General features: G+C 36.1%; 1 long non-coding RNA gene across 1 annotated transcript; it reads right to left on the reverse strand.

Annotated features, from left to right (window-relative positions):
- Positions 1 to 608: 608 nt before the first annotated feature.
- Positions 609 to 4592, reverse strand: LOC121366204. The gene is made up of 4 exons (XR_005957132.1): positions 4472 to 4592; positions 3907 to 4024; positions 1355 to 2686; positions 609 to 1166 (listed from the first exon to the last, which is right to left on the reverse strand). It is a non-coding gene; the product is annotated as an uncharacterized LOC121366204 (long non-coding RNA).
- Positions 4593 to 5574: the final 982 nt, after the last annotated feature.

Consider the following 5574-nt stretch of genomic DNA (forward strand, 5'->3'; position numbering starts at 1 on the left):
TCCTGTACTAGTGTTGTCCACAACTTATATATGGTCTGGATATGGATTTACTGGCCATGAAAAGTAGGTCACAGTGGCCTAGTAATAGTACGCGACGCACCGCCATCCCAAGTTGTTCCTACATGTGAGGTTTGATGGTCCTGTATGCATCTGTATGCAAGATATGGTCCAGACAAGAAAAAGTTAACAGACAGACGGACAATGGCATCCCATAATACGACTCATCATAGATGGGTGTATAAAAATGAAATTGTGAAATTAACACATCTGAATATAAACAAGGTGATGTCTGTGACACTGACACCATACCATAATACGACTCATCATAGATGGGCGTATAAAAATGAAATTGTGAAATTAACACATCTGAATATAAACAAGGTGATGTCCGTGACACTGACACCATACCATAATACGACTCATCATAGATGGGCGTATAAAAATGAAATTGTGAAATTAACACATCTGAATATAAACAAGGTGATGTCCGTGACACTGACACCATACCATAATACGACTCATCATAGATGGGTGTATAAAAATGAAATTGTGAAATTAACACATCTGAATATAAACAAGGTGATGTCTGTGACACTGACACCATACGACTTATCATAGATGGGTGTATAAAAATGAAATTGTGAAATTAACACATCTGAATATAAACAAGGTGATGTCCGTGACACTGACACCATACCATAATACGACTCATCATAGATGGGCGTATAAAAATGAAATTGTGAAATTAACACATCTGAATATAAACAAGGTGATGTCCGTGACACTGACACCATACCATAATACGACTCATCATAGATGGGCGTATAAAAATGAAATTGTGAAACTAACACATCTGAATATAAACAAGGTGATGTCCGTGACACTGACACCATACCATAATACGACTCATCATAGATGGGTGTATAAAAATGAAATTGTGAAATTAACACATCTGAATATAAACAAGGTGATGTCCGTGACACTGACACCATACCATAATACGACTCATCATAGATGGGTGTATAAAAATGAAATTGTGAAATTAACACATCTGAATATAAACAAGGTCATAATTCAACAATAAAAACGTGGACCCATTGGTCTATTTTTTGCCCCAGCCAGTGCACCACGACTGGTACATCAAATGCAGTGGTATGTGCTATATCCTGTCTATGGGATGGTGCATATAAAAGATCCCTTGCTGCTAATCGGAAAGAGTACCCCATGAAATGGCAACAGCGGGTTTCCTCCCTCAATATCTGTGTGGTCAATATCATATGTTAGGAATAAAATTTGTATTATGTGAGCATAATACATTTTTATTCCTAATATATGATACTGAAGATATCGAAACACACGAGGGTAATAATCTCAAGCTTAATTCAACATGGTTTTGTAAACTGTATACGCAACTTTAATTCCAATCAGACATTACTCAATATTCAAATGATGTTAGAATTTGATTCTGTCTGTCTGAATGGAAATGACGTCAAAATTGAATGATGTTATTTTGGATGTCCTTACATAAAAAAAACTAGTAGCACTAGTAGTGCTTAACGTTTTTTTGTTTTGTGAATGCTGGACAGCTTTCAGTGTGAAGTTACTATTGAAATGGTTTTGTTTTCTGAATACTGGACAGCTTTCAGTGTGAAGTTACTATTGAAATGGTTTTGTTTAACGACTATGAATGCACACATCAATTATGGAGTGTCACAATTATGCATGCAGTGTCACCGTAGAACGTTTGCGTGATCTCAATTAATTTACATCTAATTTGTAAAGTTATCAAATTCTGAAAGAACATGTATGTGATCTGAAAAATATCACATACTTTGATTATACTGGACATGCTAGCTATTATATGATAAATATATCTATCAAATAAATAATTTTGTACATTTCTTTCAAAAAAGTAATTGTGTATGCACATAGATGCCAACCCTAGTTGGAATGTCATCAGAATCCAGGCCTTGAAAAATCGGAATCCCACCCACCCACCCCCAAAATAGAAATGTAATCAGTGATGGCTCAGGAGTGCGTTTTTCGACATTTTGGTAAAGTCAAGTTCAAGGCCATAACCAATCGTCAAACATCGGGGCTGTTCAGAAGACCGATTGCTAGACTGGTTTATTCTAAGGCAGGAAACCAATCTATGATTGTTCACAGTGAAGAGGGGAAAAGTTCCATGTCTCTGGTGTTAACATTTGTTCCTTCCAAAATACGATTCGATACCAAATACCCGAAATTACAATTTTCTTTCTAAAAATCGGAATTTCGAACTAAACAATCGTAATAGCGTAATCTATGCTTTAAATTTGTAATGATTCCGCCAAATTCGTAATGGTTGGCATCTATGTATACATGCAAATTAAAACTTAATATGACTGCAGAAAATGTCAAATTCAAGAATGGGAAATATATAGTTTTTGTAGTGCAATGGCAAACAAAGTCCACAGTACGGGTGCTTGTCTGTTGTTATCATGCAAACAGAATGCTCCCACATCAAACATCCATCACAACCCTTCCATTCCAAGCATTTTGGTTGTGGGCACAGAAACAGTTTTGAGTCGCAGTTGTCTGTGTTCCTGGCAGCTAGCAGTGTCTTCATCATATGCTCCCGACAGTATGGAACGTGGTGCTGATGCATGAATGTCGGGCAAACATCTTTCACAAGGCATTCAGCATTCTGTCAATAAAAATGATTGATATACATATTGACGACTAGTTGCCTACCGATCCAACCGGAGGAGACTATAGGTTTCATCTCTGTCCTTCTGTCTGTCCCACATATAGTTTTCTGGATGGTTTTTCATCACAATGTCTTGATATATTGAGCTGAAATTTTGTGTATAGCTTATTCTCTCATCCTCAGGTATGTAGGACAGAGCTATCCCATGAAAGAAAGCTATGTAAGAAATTTCTATCCTACATGGGATATCACGCGCAACATGATGTCGTTGGTAATACATGACATCATATTAACGTGAGATGGTGACATGAGGTCATTAGAGAAACCTTCATTTTAAAAGCTATCTTGTTAATTTGTAGTGTTAATTTTATTTAACACATGAAATAAAACACGGCAAATATGATAGTGTAGTTTATTTATGATAAAACTATCAAATATAAAAGTTACTTGTTCAGCCATCTGTTCGTGTAAAATAATGGTTTATTTACTGAATGAATGAGAGAAAAAGACTCAATCATACATGTGATCATGTGGGATAGAAAAAGTACACCCTCGGTGGTGAAAATTTTGACCATGGGATTCGGCAAGCCTTGTCCCAGGTCGAAATTTCCACCACCTCGGATGTACTTGTTCTATCCCACATAACCACATATGATGGAGTCTTATAATCATTCATTTTTATTTCAACTTATTTCCATGCTAATATCCAATTAAGTTTCAAGCATTTTGTGCATAGCTTTATCATGTACTGTTACATATCAAGTTTGACTTTCATGGTGATTTTTCCATTTGACAGAGTTATGGCCCTTGAACTTAGGAGATACGAAAATGTTTTGGGCCCAGTAATGGACATGTATTGCTTGCTTCATATTGTGATTGTGGGTTTTTTATGATTAATAATGACTACATTACTACTAAGAAGCAAACCTTTTTACATCTGAGTATAATTTTAATTTAATTTTATGATAGTTGAAGAATGGTTGGGTTGGAGGAACTAGTTCTTAGGTTTATTCTATAATTCTTTATTTTAACGTATATTCAGTAGTTACAATTATAATGACATCAATAATGTATCCAATTAATGTGACATTACACAATGTGTTTCAAATTCTCACTACTTATTGCTTAGACATGTAAATTTATGAATTCACAACAATAATGCATAAATTTTTGTTGGCTAGAAGAAAAAAAAATCAGGTGATGTTGAAATTACTGACCATGCATGTGAATATACTGCAGCTGTTCCCATCCAACTACTGCCTGCAGAGATGTTGCACACTGTTCCACTCAACAAGACCCTCAGGGACATGTTTCTCAAGCTCTGCTACGTATTCTCTGCAATCAAAGTTGCTACTTGTTAGTGTTCTAGCCACCATATTGACAGGGCACGGAACTAGTTTAATTGTAGGACATGCATAATACAAACAGTCCATACTTATATAACTGGAGGCACAAATCATAATTTTCATTCATGTTACTTTTCACAGACCATTTAACTTTTAAAAAAAGGTTTCTGAAACAAAATGTATTATTCATGATTGACAAGAAAGTACTGTATATAAAATTATTGTATTAAGGCACTAAATATAAAAACAATTAGGCCATAATTAATAATTGCAGAAGTCTGGATCACAATAACATTCACACTTAATGATGACCTAAGGATATATTATCAAAAATTGATAAATTGGACCAATGAAAACACAATACACATTTTGAGAAGTAAACAAGTTATGGTTTTATCTCTTGCGCTGCTCGACAGTGATAATCAGGTGTACTCACATCCAGTAGCAAAATCGCCAGGATCGTTCGGGTGATTTAATGAGTTGAGGCAAGCTACTGTATATTTGTTTGGCTCCATTGCCATCAGGGGCGAGAGATGTAGCTCAGTGATAAAGCCCTCTTACAAAATGTTTGACACCCAACAGCCGATGATTAATTAATAAATCAATGATCTCTAGTGGTGTCATTAAACTAAAAACAAAAACCACAAAAAAACCCCAGATGTTACACCAGTTGTGGAGTACTGGCTGGAATGAGAAATACCCACTGGTGGGCATCAATTCTACACCAACCGTGCAACACGAGAAAATATCGGAAAATATCAAACAAGTCTATGTTAATCAGTATTTGTCGAGGCTCTGCCGAGACAAATACCGATTAACTAGACGAGGTTGATATTTTACATATTAAAAAACATGAGTAGCTAATTGTATTTATCCTATAACACTTCTAAAATAACATTTTAATAAAAAAAATTGTAAATAACAGTACTTTAAAGCCGCCGCCATCCATAATATGATGTCATCACAATTAGCACAAATTAGTTTGACGTCACACATTTTAACTAAATCTTTGAAAACGCTGCAGATCTTGTTGGTTTGTAAGCAAATGACCCATCCACAGCAACACTTTACCTAGAGACCTTGCAAATTTGCATACCATTTTTAACCGGGTTAATACACTAAAATTATCACATGGGTTTATGACATGGATATCATGGGTAAGTTATAGGATAAATGTAATTATTTACCTAAGGCATCCCAGTCAACCTGACACTTCCCAGCGTTTGAGTTGTCTATCTGCGGCAGCTGCATCAACGTGTTGGGCATCATGAACACACAGTGACTGCCGTAGTTGAACAGTGCGAAGCCCCACAGACAGAAGTAGATGAAAGACAGGAAATAGATGACATAGCATCGCGCTCGACCCTTCTTTATAGCCATCATGGAATGAATATCATCTCATTGTCATACAACAGCTGAAAAATAAAAATATACTTAGGGCTAGCTCAGACACTATGGGGGGGGGGGGGGGGGGGGGTAGTGGGACGTAAACCAGTGGAAAAAGCGTTCACTTGATGCGCAGTCCATATAGGATCGATC

The sequence above is a fragment of the Gigantopelta aegis genome, unplaced genomic scaffold (assembly GCF_016097555.1).
Source record: "Gigantopelta aegis isolate Gae_Host unplaced genomic scaffold, Gae_host_genome ctg4994_pilon_pilon:::debris, whole genome shotgun sequence".
In the NCBI taxonomy this organism is placed as follows: domain Eukaryota; kingdom Metazoa; phylum Mollusca; class Gastropoda; order Neomphalida; family Peltospiridae; genus Gigantopelta; species Gigantopelta aegis.